This window comes from Chrysemys picta, chromosome 7 (assembly GCF_011386835.1).
Source record: "Chrysemys picta bellii isolate R12L10 chromosome 7, ASM1138683v2, whole genome shotgun sequence".
NCBI classification, from domain to species: domain Eukaryota; kingdom Metazoa; phylum Chordata; order Testudines; family Emydidae; genus Chrysemys; species Chrysemys picta.
Genome location: NC_088797.1, coordinates 60560913 through 60584078, shown reverse-complemented (window position 1 = coordinate 60584078; position 23166 = coordinate 60560913). Strand labels below are relative to the sequence as shown.

The window sequence follows — 23166 nt, the reverse complement described above, 5'->3', positions numbered from 1 at the left end:
TGGCCCGCGGGGTGATTTTCTGCGGCCTGCGAGCCACTCGCAGCCCCCCCGCCCTCCCCCAGTGTTTACCAGAGCGGTGGTCGGACGTGGAGCGGGAGCAGGGCAGGTTCCCTGCCTGCCCTGCCCTGCCATGCGCAGCTCCGGGAAGAGGCTGGAACGTAGGGAAGGAGGGGCTGTGTGTGGCTGTTGCTTTAGGCAGCGCCCCCAGCAGCTCCCATTGGCCGGGAACGGGGATCCGCGGCCAATGGGAGCTGCTGGAGACAGTGCCTCGAGCAACAGAAACACACAGCCCCTCCGCCCCCCCCCCCCTTCCCCACATTTCAGCCTCTTGCGGGGGCAGGGCAGACAGGCAGGCAGGGAGCCTGCCCTGCCCCCGGTACGCGCCGGGCCAGATCCTGGCCCCCGAACCCCTCCTGCAGCCGAACTCCCTGCCCTGAGCCCCCTGCCGCACCCTGCGCCCCGACCCCCTGCCATACCCTGCACCCCTCCTTCACCCTGATCCCCTGCCTCATCCCGCACCCCTCCTGCATCCCAACCTACTTCCCTGAGCCCCATGCCACACCCCTCCTGTACCCTGACCCCCTGCCTCACCCCGCACCCCTCCTGCATCCCAACCCACTGCTCTGAGCCCCATGCCGCACCCCTCCTGCGCCCCGACCCCCTGCCGTACCCTGCACCCCTCCTGCACTCTGACCTCTGCCCTGAGCCCCCTGCCGCACCCTGCACCCGACCCCCTGCCATACCCTGCACCCCTCCTGCACCCTGATCCCCTGTCTCACCCCGCACCCCTCCTGCATCCCAACCTACTTCCCTGAGCCCCATGCCACACCCCTCCTGTACTCTGACCCCCTGCCTCACCCCGCACCCCTCCTGCATCCCAACCCACTGCTCTGAGCCCCATGCCGCACCCCTCCTGCGCCCCGACCCCCTGCCGTACCCTGCACCCCTCCTGCACTCTGACCTCTGCCCTGAGCCCCCTGCCGCACCCTGCACCCCGATCCCCTGCCCTGAGCCCCCTGCCGCACCCTGCACCCTGACCCCCTGCCATACCCTGCACCCCGACCCCCTGCCTCACCCCGCACCCCTCCTGCATCCCAACCCACTGCCCTGAGCCCCATGCTGCACCGCTCCTGCGCCATGACCCCCTACCGTACCCTGCACTCTGACCCCTGCCCTAAGCCCCCTGCTGCACCCTGCACCCCAACCCCCTGCTCTGAACCCCCTGCCTCACCCTGCACGCCTCCTGCACCCTGAGCCCCCTGCCGCACCCTGCACCTCTTGCATCCCAACTCCCTGCCCTGAATCCCCTGCCGCACCCCACACTACTCTTGCACCCCAACCCACTGCCCTGATCCCCCTGCTACACCCTGCACCCCTCTTGCACCCCAACCCCCTGCCCTGAGCCCCCTGCCACACTTTGTCCCCGACCCCTTGCTGTACCCCTCACCCCTCCTGCACCCCACTCCCCAACCCCCTTCCCTGAGCCCCCACCACACCCCACACTCCTCCTGCACCCCCTGGTGGCAGAGTTGGGATGGGGATTTCGGGGAAGTGGTTGGAATGGGGGCAGGGAAGGGGTGGGAAGAGGCGGGGCCTCATGGAAGGGGTGGAGTGGGGGCGGGGCGGAGGGCGGCGGGGGGTGTGTGTGTGTCAGTAATGCAGCCCTCGGGCCAATGTACTAGTCCTCATGTGGCCCTCATGGTCATTTGAGTTTGAGACCCCTGCTCTACAGCCTGTGTTAGGCAGGAGGTCAGACTAGATGATCACAATGGTCCCTTCTGGCCTTGGAATCTAGGAATCTCTAAGTCCCTTGTACAGATGTTTTGCAGACCTCAGGTCACTCTTGTAGGTCTTTTCTGAACCCTTTCCAGTTTGCCAGCCTCCGTTTTGAAGGGTGAACACTAGAACTGGACACTGTTTTCCAGGAATGGCCTCATGAATCCCATGTATGGAGGTGATAACCTCTCCTTACTTTCGCTTGATATTCCACTGTTTATAAATCTGTGCCTTCACCTTTTTAGTTACAATTTCACAGTGGGAGCTCATGCTCAGTTGGCTCTCTGCCATGAGCCCTGAGTCTTAAATACTAAATGCGAGACCGTAAAGTAAGAATTGCTTTTGCTTATCATGGCTGGAACCCCGGCAAGAGTTGTTCATCGCAACCATTGTGGTGGGCCGTGCCAGGGCTGTAAGTGTGAGAGAGAAGGACGATATCGGAGGTTTGGTGAGGAGATAGAAGTAGAGCAGTAAAAAGACAAAGGGGCTTTCTAATGCAATGAGGACACACGCTCTCATCCCATAAATCTTTTGTACCAAGGCCCAAGTGAGTTGGCCTCACCAGAAATTTGATACAAGAGCTACATTCATCCAATCCGGGGAGAGAAACAATACCATGTGACTTCAGTGACCAATCACAACTAAGCAACTCAGCTCAAGTTTCAGATTCCAAATTTTAAGTAGCAAGCCAGGGAGTGACTGAAACAGGTGAACAAAAGCATGGCTGAGCAGGGAATGCACCTGTAAAATCACGACCTTTTCCTGGATATTCTGTGCAGGGGAAAAGAGGCAAAGCCATTTGCTGAAGTGATTTGGTGTTCCTTAGGGGCTCATCAATATCTCCTGGGCCTTCAGCGATCCAGTCCTACAGACCGTGTGTGTGTGTCTCCACATTTCAGAGTGGTAGCCGTGTTAGTCTGTATGCTAATTTTTCCCCTACTGTTACTCACACCTTTTTGTCAACTGTTGGAAATGGGCCATCCTGATTATCACTACAAAAGTTGTTCTCCTGCTGATAATAGCCCACCTTAATTGATTGCTCTCGTTATAGTTGGTATGGCAACACCCATTTTTTTCATGTTCTCTGTGTATATATACCTTCCTACTGTATTTTCCACTGCATGCATCCGATGAAATGGGTTTTAGCCCACGAACGCTTATGCTCAAATAAATTTGTTAGTCTCTAAGGTGCCACATGAACTCCTCTTTCTTTTTGTCTCCACATTGTGGTTGAATGTCTAGTGAATTTGCTAAGGATCACCACAACAGCTGACCCCTCTGGAAGCTTGCTGGATTCACATGTGCGATTCTGACATTCCTAACTTGACATCAAACACGGTTCAAGGTGCTTTCCAACAGCTCACAGGCTCCTGTGGGCCACATTTCACTAAGTTCTTTCATATAAATCTCATTTAAAGTCAATAGTTCAATCAGTTATAGCAAAAAAGCACAGAAGGAGTTTCTAAATATCTGTTTTTCTCCCCATGGTCCTGTGACTTTGAAACAGCTTGTTTCAATAACTTCAAATTTGGTCAGATATTATCAGCTGGCTATGGGCTACATATGCCAAATTTGAAACTCCATGGAGGGAGGAGAGGGATTAGAGGAGAAGAAGGCAAAATTGGATTTACATTGGAAAGCAAGTCTCATCTTCAACTAGGGTGTGGCTCATTCTGCTTTATCATGCATGTCTAATGAAAAGGAAATGAGGGTATAACCTGGGAATTTAGAGAGGTTTCTGGTCAGTCTTTTGTAATCATTTTCAGTGAAGACTTGCATGTACCCTTCTGCCCCCCAAAAGCACACCATTTTTATATTTATATATATATAATATGGGCTGTCAATTAATTGCAGAAAACGCATGTCATAGACTTTAAGGTCAGAAGGGACCGTTATGATCATCTGCTCTGACCTGCACAACGCAGGCCACAGAATCTCACCCACCCACTCCCGTAACAAACCCCTAACCTATGTCTGAGCTATTGAAGTCCTCAAATCATGGTTTAAAGACTTCAAGGTGCAGAGAATCCTCCAGCAAGTGACCTGTGCTCCATGTTGCAGAGGAAGGTGAAAAACTCCCAGGGCCTCTGCCAATCTGCCCTGGAGGAAAATTCCTTCCCGACCCCAAATATGACGATCAGCTAAATCCTGAGCATGTGGGCAAGACTCACCAGCCAGACACCCAGGAAAGAATTCTCTGTAGTAACTCAGATCCCACCCCATCTAACATCCCATCACGCATATTTACCGCTAATAGTCAAAGATCAATTAATTGCCAAAATTAGGCTATCCCATCATACCATCCCTTCCATAAACTTATCAAACTTAGTCTTGAAGCCAGCTATGTCTTTTGCCCCCACTGCTCCCCTTGTAAGGCTGTTCCAGAACTTCACTCCTCTGATGGTTAGAAACCTTCATCTCATTTCAAGTCTAAACTTCCTGATGGCCATTTTATATCCATTTGTTCTTGTGTCCACATTGGTACTGAGCTTAAATAATTCCTCTCCCTCCCTGGTATTTATCCTATTGATGTATTTATCGAGAGCAATCATATCTCCCCTCAGCCGTCTCTTGGTTAGGCTAAACAAACTGAGCTCTTTGAGTTATTAACGTGTTTGTTATTTTTTTAACAAGCATTAATTGCACACCTCTGGAGATGGGACTCCGTGGTGGTCAGGCAGGGAGGGAGGCATGATCTCTGGCAATTTGGGAGAGCTGGTTAAACACCTTTGGGGGGGGGAGGAGCCCGCCCACTACCACCTGCACAATCCCCTCCCAGCTGAACAGGGCCAGCCTGAAGGGTGAGCAAGGGGGCCACTGCCCAATGCGCCATGCTCAGGGGGGGGCTGCTGTGTACCTCTGGGGCAGAGGAGTCCTCCTCCTGCCACCCTGCTCCACTGCTGCTCCTGCCTCCTCCCCCCAAGGAGCTGCCTGTGACACTTCACCCCATATTCTTAATAGAAATATGGTTATGATATGAATATGGCATGACTAAGAAGTACTTTATGCAAGATGGCTCATGTAAGATATTATTGGAAAGGTTATGATTACTGAATGTGATTATCCAATTTGTATGCATGTATCATTTCTGTATCTGAAGCTAGGAATATTGATCATGTATCTGCATTTCAAATGTACTACTTTGGGTGACACCCACAGCTAGCCCTTCACTGAAAACAAATGGTTCCCACCATACACAAGAGCTATGTAAGGCAGGGGAGTGACACCATCAAGGTTCTCCTCTGCCTCCCTGCCCAAAGGGATACTGGGAAACACCTGGAAACAAGACGTGAACTGGGGGGAGAAGAGCTGAGCCCAGGCTGGAAGCGTGTCTAGCCTGTGAGTAATAATACCTGAAGTTTCAAGCTGCAGGCCAATGCAACTGGCTTTCAAGAATCTTTTCAATCTGCCTGAAACAAAATTTAGGGTGAGAAATTACTATTTGTAGCCAATTTCTTTAGTGTATTAAGTTTAGTCTCATGTTTTGTTTTATTTGCTCAGTAATTTGCTTTGTTCTGTTTGCTAGCTCTTATAATCACTTAAAATCTGCCTTTTATAGTTAATACATTTGTTTTGTTTATTATTAAACCCAGTTTATGCAATTTCTAACTGGTGGGGGGGCAAGAAGTTGTGCATATCTCTCTTCACATTGAGGGAGAGAGTGAATTTTTATGAGTTTGTGCTGTGCAGATTTTTCTATACAGCGCAAGACAATATACCTTTGGGTCTGCTCTCCCAGGGAGGTGGGCACCTGAGTGCTGGGGCAGGTCCCTTAAGCTGAGTCTTCCCAGAGCTGATCTCAGTGTCTGTGGCTTTCTGCAGCTGGGTGTGGCCCTGCCTGTATGCGTGCTAGAGGAGGCTTAAGAGCCTGGCTCAGCAAGACAGGTTAAAGGGGGCTCAGATGGGCAGAACAGGTGGGCTCAGTGGTATCTCAGTACATCAGGTGGTACCTTAAGAGGGGGGCAACGCGTCACACCACCCCGGCCAAGCTGCTCCAGACCGAGAGCCTGCCTCCTCTCTGCTGTGCAGAGCAGACGGGGGGCTGATGTCAGGGTGTCCCCCTCCCCCCCCACATGTACCCAGTCACTGCTGAGCTGGGGTTGGGGAACACAGGGACTGTGTCTGCTGCTGCTGCTGGCTCAGGAGTGAATGCTGCCAACAGCAGCTGGTACTGCCTGAGTAAGCGTTCAGGCTCCTGAGTGCTCCGCTTAAAGAGAAAGTGCCCCCCCCACACGTACACACTCCCCCCACCAACACACACACACTTTCTCAAACCAAACCAAAAACTGAAATGGCGCCTCACTGAGCAAGGAAAGGGCTGCAGCTGAGCCATGGGCTCTGGCAAGATGCAGCCCCCATGCAATAGCACGAAGCCCACCTTGAGTCACAGACCGAGCGCCAGGCACCACAAGCTGCAGCAGAAGCAAGAGTAGCGATACACCATGTACCATGCCCCCTTTCCTTCTGTGCTGCTGCTGGTAGCAGCATTGCCTTCAGAGCTGGGGGCTCAGCCAACACCAGCTGCCCAGTGCTTCATTTGTGCCAGGGCTGAGCCCCAGCACCTCTTTCGATACAAATTAAGCACTGGGGGAAGGCAGTGGGGCCTGGAGGTGCTGGAGGGTTGGCGAGCCTGGGGAGCCCATGGTGGCCAGGGCTGATGGATGGGGGAGCCCACAGGGACCGGGGCATGGTCTTCTATTGTTTAACAGTGCGATTAAAACTCTGATTAATCGTGACTATTTTTTTAATTTCATGATTAATCGCAATTAATTTTTTAATTGTTTGACAGCCCTAATATATATATATATATATATATATATATATATATATATATATATATATATATATACACACACACAAAATACAGTGGTGTCTAGTGGTTCCAAATGAGATCAGGATCCCATTGTGCTAGACTGAGTCCTGCACATAGCAAGGGCCAGTCTCTGCTCCAAAGGTCTTACAATCGAAATAGAGGCGGATGGAGACTCAAAAAGGCTGAATGGATTACCCATCATCACTGAAGTCTGCTATAGCACCAGGAATTAAACCCAGATTGCTCGAGTCCCAGTCCTGGGCCTCCTTACCCATAAAGCCATCCTTCTTTCTACATCAATCCAGTTTAGCTCCCAAGATGAAGGGCACTAGGAAAGTACGTGGTACTGTTATTTTTCACTACAGTGCAAGCACATAAACCATGTGCATTTATAAAAGGCACAGCAGCTTTTACACTGAGATGGTAATGACAGACATTTCTCACATTGTCCTTGGATTTATTTGTTTGGAAGTTGCTCTGTTGAGGTTCTGGGGTTGGTTGGTTTGTTTGCCTGAGATGGAATATTACAGTTTCCAGCAGGGTGTCTCGGCCCGGGGAAATATCTCCTCTGCGGTGGAAATATCCGTATCCTAACAACTACACAAAACAATAGTGAAGTGTAACTAACTGTGAATGGCAGTGCACTGCTGACAAGCTCTGACCATTAACATTTTCCTTTGTTGAGCTCAGCAGGCGAAATGCAGCTAACAGGAGCTGTCTGCTGTGCTGAGCACTCACAAGGATTTCATTGTAAGCGCACAACAGAAAAAGGAGGGTGGCTCGCTCAGAAAATACAACCTTCTGTGTCGGATTATATCCTTACACATTAATTGTGGGGAAGTGTCTTTAGAAACATGATGCTTTTTACGCTGAGCTCCTTGAGGTCTGGCACCGCAGAAGGTGAAATAATTGAGATGAATAGGGCCAAAATCTGCCCTCGCGATCTTGTAATGTCATTAGGTTTGCATGGGTGTATCTGAGGGCAGAAATTAGCCCATGTGTATGTAACTGAGCCTACTTGGGATATCAGTGAGGTTTGAATGCAGGATCTCGTGTGCTATAAGATGAGTTAAGGTGTAAGGGTGACATGCCAATTCTCCCCTAACTCCTGTAGGTAGAAGATGTAGGAGACTCGCTAATAGCTTATATGGAGCAGTCACTTGAAGGAGACGAAGCCCATGCAAACCCAGTATGGGTTAGGTATGGCTGACAGCTCATGTCACCCCACTTCTCCCCACTCCCTCCAACTCAATTAACAGGAGCATGCTTAGCTCTAGCCACTGCTGTACTTGTCTGCAATGTGCCTAGCACGATACTTGCACTAGGAAAGAGGAAAACAGGGCAAACAGTGCTCTTTCCTGCCTGTCCTCCCAAGAGTAGTGCCCTCCCACAACCATACTGCCACACTGCTCCTAGGAGAAAGGGGGAGTCGGGGCTAGGGGTATGCCCATGCACATGAGCGTCTGACACGCACATGGATACAGGGCATCGAAGACAATTCCTTCCCAGTGCTCAGTGTGACGGGATAGCCTTCCCCTCATTGCAGCATGAGGAACTAAGCAGGTCGGTTAGTGGGTCAGGCCTGAAATCTGCACCCAAGCCCTTGCCTCATGGAGCCCTGTGGGATGGGAGTATCTTGGGCATAATACAACTGAGCAACATAGATCAAACTCACATTACGTGCCTTCTTCTGCAGCAGGGGGCGCAGATCATGTGAGCATGTCCCGCCTGATCGATTCCCTGCCATCGTAGGGGCTTCAGGCACTGATGGTACCTTGGTCTCTGCCATCTCTGCCTTTGGCTCAGTTTAGTCTCCTGAGGGCTGAAATGCTTTGTCATTTGGCTTAGCATAGGGGTGTCTGGGTGAAATGTAAGGGCCAGTGTTATGCAGGAAGTCAGAGTGGATGATCTAATGGTCCCTTCTGGTCTTAAACTCTGTGAAATCAACAAGCATCTCAGTGCCCTAGACATTGCTGATTGTGTCAAGGCAGTCTGGCAGCTGTGGAGGGTTATCCCCACTTTACAGATGGCGACCTGAGGCACAGAGAGATGAAGTGGCTGGGCCAAGCTCACACAGGAAGTCTCTGAGAGACTCCAGAAAGAGCCGCTTGGCTGGGATTCCAGCTCACTCCCTTCACCACAAGACTCTGTGCCTGGATTTTCAGTAATCGCTCTTCAGCCTAGCAGAGAAATGTCTAGCATGATCCAATGGCTGGAAGTTGAAGCTAGACACACCAGATCGGAAATAAGGTGGATTTTTTTAACACTGAGCGTAATTAACCATAGGAACGACTTACCAAAGGTCATGGTGGATTCTCCATCACTGATACTTTTTAAATCAAGGTTGGATGTTTTTTTCTAAAAGATCTGCTCTAGGAATTATTGTATGGAAGTTCTATGGCCAATGTTACACAGGAGGACAGACTAGATGATCATGGCTTTAGAATCTATGAAATGAGAATGATGACACTTAACCAATCCTGATGAAAAAACATAACTACAGTTACCAAGTTATAGGCTTCCCTAAAAGAAGATAGAACAGTATTCATCAGCAGGCAGATCCTTAACTGGGTGTAGATGAGTGGCCCCACTGAAGTCAATGGAGCTGTGTGGATTTACCATAGATGAGGACCTGGCCTATCCAGTTCAATCAAAACAACAATGTGAAACGAAAGTTAAGGTTGCCTAGTGATGCATTTTAAAAAACACACTACAACTCCTAGCTGCAAATGCTGCAAATGCTGCAGTATCACTATGGCAAGTGGTAGTGCTTTGGATTGTTACTGGAGAACACTGCAGTACTTTTTTTTAAATATAAAGGTAACATTTTTCAAACATAAAAATGTACAGAAAGCAAAACAAAACCTGCACTCAGTGAGTTATAGAGTCTGTGCAGGGCAGTCAGAGCCATAATCCAAACCCCACTTACAGAAAAGAGCCCTACTGTATGCTCCTGAAAATATTGATGTTTGAAATCCGAAGCACATGTGATGCATTAATGTGAAACAGGGATTACATACATGCTGCTCATTGCCCTGCAGCTCAGGAAAAGTCCTTATGTAATGAAGAACTGAAAGACTTATGAGGGAATCCAATGGACTGTTATCGTGTAAAAATACCAGCCCTCTCCAAAGTCAACTCGCAGTTGCTCAAATATATGCCGGTATGTGTTTTGTTTTCCAGCAGGTCTGAGAGAGAAGGAGCCCCATTCATGTCAGCTCCTGGTAATCTCATACCTACAGCTCGGTGAATGAAACAGTGACTTGGGAAAGTCACTGCTTTTCTTTCCAGTCAATTCTCAAACATATAAAACCCACCGCCAGAGAGCCAAACACGTTCAAACAATGACAGTCAGTTTTGTCAATTACAGAAACGTTGTGTAGGCAACAAGAAGGGAATGTTTCATCCAACGAGGGGCTCCGCTTCTGGGTGTTTCTCCTGTCAGAAAAAACCCGAATCATTTCTTGATGCTCCGTATTTTTTCTATTAATAACCAGCTGAATCCCATACACTTCAATCTCACGCCTGGCTGATGCCAGCAGTGACTCTTTAATCAACGCCAAATGAGCGAAAGAGAATAACAATGCTTGGCACTTACAGGGTGCCAAAGAGTCACTGTCGAAAATAGCACTTGATCCAGGGTAGATAGAAGAGCAGCAAACCCAGCTTTCTCAGAGCCCTCTGCTAACATCTTAACCGAGCAAATCTCCCAGTGACTTGGCATGAAGTCAATGGGAGTTTTGCTTAGGAAAAAAGCACTGAAGAGGACCTTCATACTAGAGAAGCTTTCAGATGTATCAGAATTAAGGCCCACTCCCAACATTTTGTGAGGCCTTGGTGTCCTTAGTCATTCAGTGACAGACCTGCGGGTGGCTATATTACAACAGAAAAACTTCAAAAACAGACTCCAACAAGAGACTGCTGAGCTGGAATTGATATGCAAACTAGACACAATCAACTCCGGTTTGAATAAGGACTGGGAATGGCTGAGCCATTACAAACATTGAATCTATCTCCCCTTGTAAGTATGCTCACACTTCTTATCAAACTGTCTGTACTGGGCTATCTTGATTATCACTTCAAAAGTTTTTTTTCTCTTAATTAATTGGCCTCTCAGAGTTGGTAAGACAACTCCCACCTGTTTATGCTCTCTGTATGTGTGTATATATATCTCCTCAAAATATGTTCCATTCTATATGCATCCGAAGAAGTGGGCTGTAGTCCACGAAAGCTTATGCTCTAATAAATTTGTTAGTCTCTAAGGTGCCACAAGTACTCCTGTTCTTCTTTTTGCGGATACAGACTAACACGGCTGCTACTCTGAAACCTGTCATAAGCAATACAATCTTCTGCTTCTGTGAGGTCCCTGATCATGGCAGGGAAGTCACGGACTGGATGTGGGACATGCTTTATGAGTTTGGATACAGTTTGCATCTGTGTAGCAGAGTAAGGGGCTATTTTGGGCCATTCAAATTTCTGCGGCAAGGCTGGCAGGACCCAGGTGTGCTTCTGTATTGCCCTGAGCCTTTGGAGAACCCACAGATCAACAGGGCTCCTTGATATGGTGTCTGACAACACTAGGGACTTGTGCTTCCTATTCAGCAATAGTTTAGATCTCATGTCATTTAGGTGCAGAGGCAAAGCTCTCCAGAGCCAGTCCCTGGAGGCCGCCTGCTTGCAGAAGACACAGGCAAGCACAATGCCTCTTCTGAGGCTAGGGCAGAGCTCTTCCGTCTCCTTTTCGGGTGTGCAGCCTGTATTTCCCCAAGCTACACTGGGCACAGTCCCACAGCCATAGGCCCAGACCCTTGGTGCAAAGTGGTGGTCAATGCTGGCATTTCCGTAACCCACTCAGGGTTACACTCTGTCCCCCTCTAGTGGTGGCTGGGCTACACAGCTACAGCCATGGCTAACACAGCTGGGTTTTTAGCTCCCCCGCATAGGTCTGAAAGGAGGAGGAGCGAGTTCCCTGTACCAGCTTCTCCCTGTTTGCCCCTCCAGGGCAGACCCTGAGTTACGACCAATACACCTGCTCTCATCTGAGCGCTATGAAGAGGGAGATTTGGGGAGGAAAAACAACAAGAGCCTGTGAACTGCATTGGGCTTGGAGTGCTTCCTTTGATGAGACAGGGGCCGTGCGTCTGTCTGCCATTCTGAATTACTTCTGTCTATGCCAGGATTCTCGTTGTTACTCAACAGGTGTGCTCTTGCTACACGAGATCACAATGGCCCCATAGCAGCTTGCACAGCTTTGGCTATGGCATATGCTTGTCCTTTTAAGGCTGGAGTTTTCAAAGGGAGCTAAGGGAGTTAGGCCCAGATCCTGAAGGTATTTAGGTGCCTAACCCCCATAGGAATCAATGTAGGTGTCTAAATACCTTTGAGATTTTGGGCACTGAGCTCCCCTTCAATTTCAGAGGGATTTGGGTGCCTATCACCCATGGCCTCCTTTGAAAATCCCAGTTTAAAACACAGAGGCATCAGAGGGAGCGCCCATGCTGGGCCTGAATCTGGGAGTCAGAGAGAGCCAATGCACGTGCAGCTGAGAGGACCAGTTCTGGGCAGCAGGGAGTAACCAGCTTTCAGGAGACCTGCGCCAGCCAAGTCCACTTCTGCCCCCAAGAAGGGCTCCAAGGAAGTGGTGTCCAAGACCCAGAAGAAGGGGGATAAGAAGCAGGAGCAGGAAGGAAAGTTACTCCATTTCCATATGCAAGGTGCTGAAGCAGGTTTCCCCGACACCGGCACCTCTGCCAACACCACGGGCATCATGATTGCTTTTGTCAGGGATGGTTTTGAGCATATCACCAAGGAGACGTCCCCTCTGATGCTTTTCAACAAGTGCTCGACAACTGCTTCCCCGGGCGAACCACACAACCGTGCATCTGCTGCTGCCGCCGGGGTTGCTAGCCAAGCTAGTCATGCCCAAGGCCACCAAGGCCATCACCAAGCTCACCAGCTCCAGGTAACCAGAAGCCCATGGCTAGTAGTGTTACGAACAATAAGAAGGAACTCTATAAACATATCAGGAACAAATGAAAGCCTAGAAATGGTACAGGTCTGCTATCAGATGAGGATGGTAAAATTGTCAATCGTGATGCAGAAAAGGTAGCAGTATACAATACATAGTTCTGTTCTGCATTCAGAAAGAAGCAGGATGGTGTACTCATATCTTGCCATGATAACAAACTACTTTCCACTACATCAGTAACTAGGGAGGCTGGTAAGCAGCAGCTATTGAAGTTAAACCTTTTTAAATGTGCAGGACCCAAGAGTATCAAACAAATTGGCTGAGGAAATCTGAATCATTAATGCTGACTTTGAAATACTGGACTAGAGGACTACAAAAAAGGTTAAGCAAAAATATTATTATAAAGAAGTTATGAGCTTGAGGTAGGTATTGCTGGGGGAGATTCTCTGTCCTGTGTTACACAAGAGGTCAGTCTAGATTATCATAATGGTCCCTTCTAGTCTTAAAATGTATGAATCTGTGAAACTTGAGCTAAGGCACTTCACAGATTTTTCCAGTGTTACTTATAGTAACATATGCAAGAAAGAAAGAAAGAATGTAGGAAGGAAACGATCAGGGTGGTAAATAGCCAACTTTGTTGTAAAGCAAAGGGCAATTGTAAATTGAAGAGAACTCTGTATTGGAGTTGGCTCATTCCCTAAAGTATTAGGGTTTATATCCCTCATAATTTCCCCTGGATGTTCTCATTATTCTTATAAATATGTGTCTTTTTTAAAATTCTAGTAAACTTTTAGTCTCCATGACATCTTGTGGCAGTGAGTTCCACAGGTTGTTTATTCACTATATAAATTTTCCTTTGTTCACTTCTAAAAGTATTGCCTTTCAGTCTCCTCTTCCTTGCCCTGTGAGTCAGGGTTAATAGGAGTGCCCAGTTTACCTTCCCTAAACCATTCATCAGTTTGTAGACTGCTGTCATGTCCCCACTTCCTCAAACCTTCTCTAAACTAAACAGTCCATATCTTTTCAGCCTCATGCAAGAGTCACCTTAGCCCTATAATCATTTTTGTGATTTGTTTGTGGACCGCTGATGAACTGAAAAAGAAGCAAAATTGGCCGCATCAGTGATTTGTTGTGAATTCCTAGCCCAGCTCTGCAAGAGACAAATGTAGTAGGAGAGAGACCCTCAGGGGCACAGAGAGGAGGAGATACAGAGGAAGTCTATTACAGAGAGCTGGAGCTGTAGAGGAGAAAGCTCCCACACCAGCAAGGGAATGGCTGTCTGTGGGGACAAATATTAGGAGTGTGGGCCGAGCAAAGAGTGGGATGGGCAAAGTCCCTCATACCAGAGGGAGCAAGACAAGCTGTGGGCCACGCGCAAAGGGGAATCTGGTGTGGTGTGGCCTGCATCTGAAAGGGGCTGGGATGGGGCAAAAGCCCATGTGCAAGTAGGGGTAGGAGCCTGGCCTGCATACAGAGGAGGAAGGAGAGGACAGGCCCACAGCCTGCGTGTGAGTGTTGCCAGCTTAGCTAGTTTCTCACTAGATTTAGTGACTTTTTGGTTTCCTTAGTGAGAAAATAAGTGTCAAAATGACCCGTGACAAATCTAGCGACTTTCACTGCCAATTACAATGACATTCAGAGAAAGAAGTCACCAATATCTATAGTCACAAAATCATTCACAAGCAGCTTGATATTGATAATAAAATCCATTCCATGCTTTTCTTACTACATTCTGTTGCACACCAAGTCAATGTCATTACGTCTCAATTGAGCCTGTCCTCGGAAGGAATTGCATTCCGGGGCTTCTTGGGCTGAGATCACTATAAACTGCAGGCAAGGAAAAGAAGTTTGTGGAGGCTAATTAAATACTTTGCTAACGCCAAGTGCACTTTGGAGAGAGCAGCACATTAGCCAGGGCTTGTTTTTACCCAAATGTGTTCTTTCTCGCCCCTCCATAGTAGGTAGCACACTCTGTGATGCAGGGAAAGACGGCTAATGAAGCGGGCTGGGTGGGGGAGGCAGGTTAGCCAGCAAGGAGAGCCGCACGGATGGAAGGTGGGGTGGGATGAGACAGGGCCATGTGCACCAATGGGGAAGGAGGGCGGGCACCGTGCCTCCAGGAATGAAGCCCTTATTACAGGATCAAAGGTGGAGCTAGCTTGAGTTTGACTCCCCTTTACTCCTTCCCCTATCTTGGCCTGGGGTTAGCTGCCCTGCTCTTTTCAGAAATGAAACCCTGGAAGTGGGAGGAGATTGGGAAGGGATCTGGCTAGTGGATTTTCTTAGCTCCCTGCAGTGCTGAGCTCAGCTCTGTAGACTCCAGGCCAGTACGGCTTGGATTGGTTAATTTTAGCTGAGCTCTTTCTTGCCAGCCTGGATTTGAGCCAACAGGTTAGTGAAAGGGAGAGCCAGAGCCAGGGGGAAGAGGGCATTCGCCTGACCTGAGCTTGGCGCTGCAGGGAGAGCCCGGGTGCTGTTTGGTGCTACTGGGAATCAAAAGATTAAAGACACAGATTGTGTGGCCGGTGGCAGCTGCAAGGCTGGAGTGTTTCTCGCTGCAGCAGGGTGGGAGCAAGAAAGCCTAGTGATGTCTCTCCAGAAAATCCATGAATGTACTGGGAGGTGAAGGCAGCAGCCACACTTCACACCCCACTCACTCACATGCTCCACAGGGTTGCCCACTTTCCAATTCCACAAAACCGAACACTCTTGCCCTGCCCCCTGCCCGAGGCCCTGCCCCAGCCCCACACCTTCTCTGAGACTCCACCCCCACTCACTCCATCCTCCCTCCCTCTGTCGCTCACTCTCCCCCACCCTCACTCACTCACTCACTCACTCATTTTCACTGGGCTGGGATGGGCTTGGGGTACAGGAGGGGGTTTGGGGTGCAAGCTCTGGGAGGGCATTTGGGTGCGGGAGGGAGCTCAGGGCTGGGACAGGGGGCTGGAGTGTGGGGTCAGGTGCAGGCTCTGGGAGGGCGTTTGGGTGCAGGAGGGATCTCAGGGCTTGGACAGGGGCCTGGAGTGTGGGCTCGGGTGCAGGCTCTGGGAGGGCATTTGGGTGCGGGAGGAGGCTCAGGGATGGAGCAGGGGCTTTGTGAGAGGAGATGAGGGCTCTAGCTGGGGGTGCAGGCTCCAGAGTGGGGCCAGAAATGAGGGGTTCAGGGTGCAAGAGGGGGCTCCAGTCTGGGGAGTGGGGCCGAGTAGTTTGGAGTGTGGGAGGGGGTTCTGGGCTGAGGTAGGGTGTTAGGGTGTGGGAGGGGTACGGACTGTAGGCTGTAGGTGCGGACTGTGGGGTGGGACCAGGATGAAGGATTTGGGATGCAGGAGGGGGCTCCGGGCTGAGGCCAAGGAGTTTGGAGTGCAGTTGGGGGCAGCTCTAAACTGGGGCAGTGGTTGGGGTGCAAGAGGGGCTCTGGGCTGGGGCAGGGGGTTGGGATGTGGGAGGGGGTGAGGTGTGTATGCTCTGGGCAGCGCTGACATCGGGTGGTTCCCTGGAAGCGGTGACAAGTCCCTCCAACTCCTACATGGAGAGGCAGCGAGGGGCCTCTGCATGCTGCCTCCGTCCGCAGGTGCCACCCCCGCAGCTCCCATTGGCTACGGTTCCTGGCCAAGGGGAGCTGTGGAGCCGGCGCTCGGGGTTGGGGCTGCACATGGAGCCCCCTGGCCGCCCCTACACCTAGGAGCCAAGGGACATGTCGCCGCTTCTGGGGAGCTGCGCGGAGCCAGGTAGGGAGCCTGCCAGCTCCGCCAACTGGACTTTTAACGGCCCGATCAACCGTGCTGCAGGGTTTGGGCTCAGTGCCAGGCATCCTTGTCACAAGGCGTTCCCTCAGCTGCCTGGAGTGCTGCCCCTTACTCACAACATACACCAGTTACACAATCTGGCTCTAGGAAGCCTGGTGTCTGTAGCTAGGGAGAGCCCAGGTTTCCTTAACTACTGCATTAAAGGCCTGTAGCTGTAGTAGAGCTGGGTTTCCTGCTCTGGCAGCTATAAGGGGTGAGCATGGGGATAACTGCAGCTCACTAGTCAAGAGGACTTGAAAGCTAAAGTGACCCCAGGGCCTGAGGGGGAGCTACAGGCGTCCTGAGGAGAAGGTGCAATTTGCAGCGGTGACTGTTAGGAGCAACTCCTTCTGGATGCGTGCACATTCCCAGAAGGTAAGCAGAGGAGGAAGGAGGGATTTGCATGGCCTATGCCAAGCCAATGCATTGCAAAGCCAGGAGCTGAATGCACAGAACAAACCCTGCTGTGGCCTTTGTTTGATGAAGCCATTTTGAAAAGGCCTCGACTACTCTGACATCCTCGGTCAAAATATTGAATCAATTAGTGCCTGTAACATTTCAAATAACTTCCAAACAGCAAAATAGATGTTGGCACAACTCTAAATCTGCTCCCTTTATTGAGCCCTTATATGGCAAACTTCAGTGCAGAGGGAATTCTTAGCAGCAAAGCTATCCGTCTGGACTTTTACAATAGAGGTTTGTTCTAACAAACAGGGGGAAGGGTAGATTGGTGGTTAGAGCACAGGGCATGGAGGCCTGGGTCCTGAATTCTAGTCCTGATATTTCCACTTAGTAAGTGCCTTTGTGTAAGTTCTTTAACTTCTTTGTGCTTCCTCATTTTTGTACTACGGGCTACAATGTGTACTATGTAGATGGAAACTTTCACCTACATTGCAAGGAGGGAAGGAGGCTTAATTCGTATTTGTAACGTGCTGTGAGATCCTCAGAGAAAAGACTAAATTTTATCATAATGCTGGCACCCCTACAGCAATGCAAGGTGATTGATAATGATCATCTGCTGATATGTTACAGGTGGCAGAGATAGCAATTGCAGCTGGGAAAATAGCAGATTTATCAGTTCACTGGAAATGCCAAAAAATTGGGGAAAAATAATTTCAGGCTGACCTGAAAACAAACTTTTTTGAAATGTTTGGCAAATTGAAAAGTAAAAAAAAAAAATGCTTTGGGCAGAACTAAATGCTTTCTTCTGCTTTCAAGCATTTTTAACTTTTTAATTTTTTTTAAGTAAAGGAAATTTTGGGAAAAAAGTCATTTCAAACAAAAAATTCAAAATGTTTCATTTAAAAAATGTCAAAACAAAACATTTCAATTTTTTTGGAATTTCCTTTGAGTTTTTTCAACTGAACAAAATCCACATGGATTTGCAAAATACTCCAGTGTTTCCTATTTGCATTTTTCACTGAAAAAAAGGTTTTGGTTGAAAAATTTCACCCAGCTTTACTAGAAATGTCTATAGTTAAGGTTGCCCAGTGCTTCTCATTATAAGACTGTTTTCAGTTGCTTATAACAAAGCTTGGTAGAATTTGATTTTAATTTTTTTAACGTTTCAATGGATAATATTGATGTTTATTTTAAGCATTTTTTTATTTGTATCAATTTAATTTTTCACAATTGCAGGAAATTATGGGGGGATTAAACTAGGGGGATGTCAGACAATCATTATTTAATGATGGTAGATTTAAAAAGCTTTATAACCGTATTAAAACACAAATGGGTAACATCACCTGTCAAAATATACAAAGTAAATATCCTTAAATCAAACCCTATGTTCTCAAGCAGCATTTTTCTTATTTAGCCTTTGTAAATTTTGATTATTATCAATGGAAATATTTTGTTCACTCATTTCTGTGTAAAGTGAAATTGATGTTTGCTGACATTTCCTGATAAAAATCTAGTCCTTCAAAGTCTACTTCTAACTTAACAAACTTAAACTGCTAGGGTGAAGTTTTCCATGCCAGTTGCCTGCCTTACAAGACTCTGACATCTCCTTTCTTAAATCTTTCCAAGTTTTGTTTTCTTTCATGAGGTTTTCTGTCACCATGCAGACAGACACATGAGAACTGATGTCCTTTCCTATCTGGGCCTCCTCCTTGTTGCATAAAGTACTGCTCCATGTTATCACAGTCTATTTTAGTTCTGCAGAAAATAATTGCAACCATTTCACTGAGAAGTTCTACCACTCCACTGCTTTGGAGTAGAGAACGTGAAATTCAGCAGTGGGTTGGGCCTGGTATCAGGAATGTGCCATTTGATTTTCGGGGGGGCGGGGAGGGGAGGGGACCTTCCCAAATTTAGCCAAGTTATAGGCCTTTGAAAAACCATTTTGCACATGCTCAGTAGAGATTTCTTAGAGTTTGGCAGCTAAACTCTCTGAAGATTGTCTTCACCAAGCATGTTCCAGTTGAGGGAAGCAGGGGGCTGCTGTTGCAGTGAGCTCCACAATTCTCTCTCTCCTGTGCTGTAACACACCTGTTGGTGCCCAGGCAGCATGAAGGAGAAAGCAGCCTGACTTGGATGCAGAGGGGACAAGAATAGGACCTGGTGGGGGGTGGTTTGTGAAAGGAGGGCATTAGGCCAAGAAGCCAGTGAGGGAAGGAGTCGAAGCAATTTCGAGGGAAGAAGGAAACTAGCGCTAGGAGCCAGTAGAGTAGGGGAAGAATGAGATTGGATGAGAAGCTGTGGAGAGACTGGGATTTCCTAGGCTAGGAGACTGGGACTGGGATGAGGAGCTGAGTGTGTGTGAAGGAAGAGACAGGAGAGGGACAGGCCGGAGGGGGAAGAGGTGAAGGACTCTGGTTTGCAGGGAACGGGGCAGAAGGGTCTGTAACCACTAGAGCATGCATCCCTCCAGAACCCGGAATGGAACCCATTCCTCTGCTGCTGCCAGACAATAACCTTGAAACCCACTGGCAAAGTGTGTTTCATCGCCCTCTAGTGCTGGTCCATAGGGAGGTGACAACCTACTCTGCTATCGGTTACTCCATTAGCTCAAGTGGCAGAGGTATGTGCAGTGGATCTAAAGGTTCCAGCCCCGCTGGTAACATAGGTGGGTATCAATATGGTGCTACATGATGGGATTTCTGGTGTTTCCGTTTGATTTTTAAAAAACACCTCTAGAAAATTACACACAAAACCCCTGTTAAAATAATGTTAAGATTGCAAAATCAAGCACCCAGAAGCTAGGAAATGCCAGTATTAAGGCTGCCCAAGCAACCTGAATTTGGTTGATACCGTCTTTTATGCTTCCAGGAAAATCTGGAATTGCTGCGGCCCCCTGCTCCTGGCCTCTGCAAAGTTCCTTCTAGCCTGAGGGATTCAGGTAGCTTTGTGTGCTCCATTTTTGCCACAGATTTAGTTCACTTCAGAGACTATAATTATAGTCTGAATGTGTGGACGAGATGTCACATGACATAGGTCAGGGTTACAAAGGTTTAATGCCCCTGCCACAGAACAAGCATCAGTTTCAAATGAGTGGATCGGCTACTGTTGCAGATGAGAGCCTTGGGTCTTGCACAGACCTTCTGCTGGTCCACCTACTCACACCCATCTGTTTCCATGGAGGACACCAACCCTAAAAGCTCAGCGGCCAGTGTAACCACCATGCCAGTGGAAATTCCAGTACAAAAATTTCAGCAGCTGAGTTGGCAGATAGGTTTCAGAACAGAGCAGTGGAAATACAGACTAGCTAAAGGATTTTACTGGTTCCCATGACTACTGGATCCTATGGCTTCTGGTCCACCAGATGAATCCAAAAGAGGCCAGTAGAACCTACGAGATTCCAGTAGAATCTTTCCACTGATCTAAATATCCCCTTGCTCCATTATTGCCATCAAACTGGGGTGAGTAGGAACCAGGTGAAAAGTGATAAGTTATGCATCTCATCTGCTTGAAACAAAATGAGGGTGGTAGAAAAGTGAATGGGCCCAACTGGATACTTCAGTTCCAGGTTCTTGGGTTAATTCAATTCTCTCCATTCATGCCACTCCAGTGAATTCAGTCTGAGTGATGACACCAGTTTAGAAGTAAAATAATGCAGTGGTGACTCATGTTCAGTGCAGAATAGCCAGTTTTACAAAAAGCAGGGATGCTCCTAGCCCTTCTGATTATTCCCAAATCAAATCTTTTATCACCTTGGTCACTTTCAAACCACTATGTTCAACTGGAGTGTCTAAATTGCTTATCATGGCCACCAAAACCTCATTTTCAGCCCCATCTGGAAAATATAGAAATATACTGAATCCTCCAGATGTAATATGAGAAAGGTATCGAAGTGATTAATAGCAGTACTGGGGCAGAGTTAAGGTTATGTGGAAAAAATCTGTCCTTAGCTTGTGATTTCCATACTTTTTAATGTTTACAGGAGAGGTTTATGGATGTGTTTAATGATACATCATCTCTTGAATTGCTTTTAGCAAGCTTATCTGTAATGTAGCAAAGATTTGGGGGGTGGTGGTCTGGTAATAAGCACAGTGGTTCCTGATTTTTCTCTAACACTTGTGTATATGAGGGTTAATTGGAGTTTCACCCTTGTAAAACTGAATTGGGCCTAGTATTTATCCGCTCTGCCTACATTCCAGGCATCGTCTCAGAATGCCTTCATTTTAAGTCACGTCCTTTCGTTTTTCTATTCCATTAAGCCCTGATCCCTTTGTTCTATTTAGCTTATAGCACCTTTATGCTTGACTGTTGACGTAACCACTCGCTGTGGCAGTACACATACTCTACTGAGCACACATGCACAGAAGGCTCAATCCCGGCCACAGAGCTACTCCATTTGTTTCCTAGAGGCTTGTTACTTGGACATGAGTCTGACAAACCGGAATGTCAGCCCAGGTTTATTGGCAGCGTGCCTCTGTTTTCTGTTTCCATAAGAGGCCTTCGCTTTCCCAAGCTTCTTGTCCCACTGGTAGTTTTTTAGAAAAACTCAGCAGGTCCCTGGAAGTTCACAAAGCCTTCTTCATTCATAAGCAAGCTGCTTGCGAGCCCCTGAACAGAATGGCTCTATCCGTGAAGTCTGATTGACCTTTGGGAACCGTGCACATGACAGAAAAAATAATAAAAATAAAAAAGGGGGCAGAAAGTTTAAGGAAATAGACAAACCAAGAACAAGGGGCCCACCAGTGTGTTAGTAATGCACTGAATGGGAGAGCTAAAGGTATAAATATCATGATGGGCCGTGTTTGCATTGCCACAGCCCAGCAAAAAGAAAGAACCCCAGGGCTAGGCGCCGACGTGTCCTGGATCCTTAATGGCTTCTACATAAAAATTGTCATTTTCATTGTATGATTAAAATAAAGCGCAATGGCAAAATAGACTCTCCCTTTCTCACATGTTTCTTTTAGTGGATGCCAGACTGACAACCCTACAGAAAGTGGTCCTGTGTCCTTAGAATAGGCGCAGCACAAGCGAGTGTCTCTGCCACACACGCAACTCTTCCAAGACGCCTCCACCCCGAGCCACAGGGACCACCTCCAGGGGTGACAGACAGGCCAGCTCAGCCTGTGACCTCTCTAGTGAGAGTGCCAACCAGAGGACCAATTAGTGCCAGTTAGGAAGGTGGGTTTGGGGTGATCTGGACACTGACCACTCAGAACTGGCCTGCAGCCACCGATTCATTTCACACAGACCACCGAAAGCGAACAGATGCTAGCAAACTTCAGTCATTTGCTACCAAGAGCATAAGGCCTGTTAATATTGCCCTGCGCTATATGGTCAACACAAGCAATTCCCATCTTCTAGATCTTCCATTCATCGTTTCCAATCCTTTCTCCCGCCCTCCTGCTCCCAGCTCTCTGAGCCCTCCCCTCAGCAGGCTTCAGGGTCCCCTCCTCCTTCACCGGTGACTTCCTGGTCCTCTGTCCCACCTCAGAGTCCCTCCCACCCCCCACCCCATTTCCAAGAGCCAATTCCTCTGCTCCTCTTCCTGTGTTGTCAAACCCCTCTGGAGGAAGCCCCAGTGACCACAAGGACTTTCTCTACTGCAACATGTTCCTTCCTCCTGGACTTCTGCCCACTTCATAATCAACCTGCCCTATCTCCCCTCCTTCACATTATGCCCCACGCCCATGCCCAATTTTTGTGTTCAATGCTTTTTCCTTCACCCTTCTAGATACTCCTTCTTCCAACACAACACAGCCCTACCAAGGGTGGAGCTCACGGCTTGTGTTCTCCTGGGCAACAGCTTGTGACATCGCTATTTCCTTAGCATTGCGGAGCCTGTGATGACAGCAGCTGCAGCAGAACTGAGGTGCGAACAGTCAGGTGCTGTGAACTTGGGAGCAAATCCAGGTAACTACTGATCACATTGCCTGGGGAAGCTGGATGTACGAGGTGGAGCCGGATGCTTTGCTGAGGGTATGTAAGAAAGGCAGGCAGTGAGAGGAGCCAGACCATTAGCACTGAGACAGGAGACATCAAGTGTGAACCTAGGGAGCTCACAGATTCAGCCTACAACTACTGTGTGCTGCAGAGATGCTGTACTAGATACACCTGGTGTGATCCAATGAGAACATTCCTATGAGATACTAAGTACATCAGTCAGACTGTCTGCCTCCCATGAGTAGTGGTTTCACATTTAGGCTTAGAGGTTCTGCTCCAGGGTGACTTGGAGATGGATCTAAATTGGTGAATCATAAAAAAGACATTACAATAAAAACACAAACACAACTCCTCAGAAAAATAGGAGCACATGAAATGATTAGAGATGGTTGTAAATTTTCCACCAAAACATTTTTCGATGGAAAATGGCTTTTCAACTACACAGATGTTTTCCCAGCCAATCTATCTATCTATCTATCTATCTA

General features: G+C 48.3%; 1 pseudogene; it reads left to right on the top strand.

Moving 5' to 3' along the window:
• Positions 1-4788: 4788 nt before the first annotated feature.
• LOC112060254 (histone H2B 5-like) lies at positions 4789-12555 on the top strand (annotated as a pseudogene).
• Positions 12556-23166: the final 10611 nt, after the last annotated feature.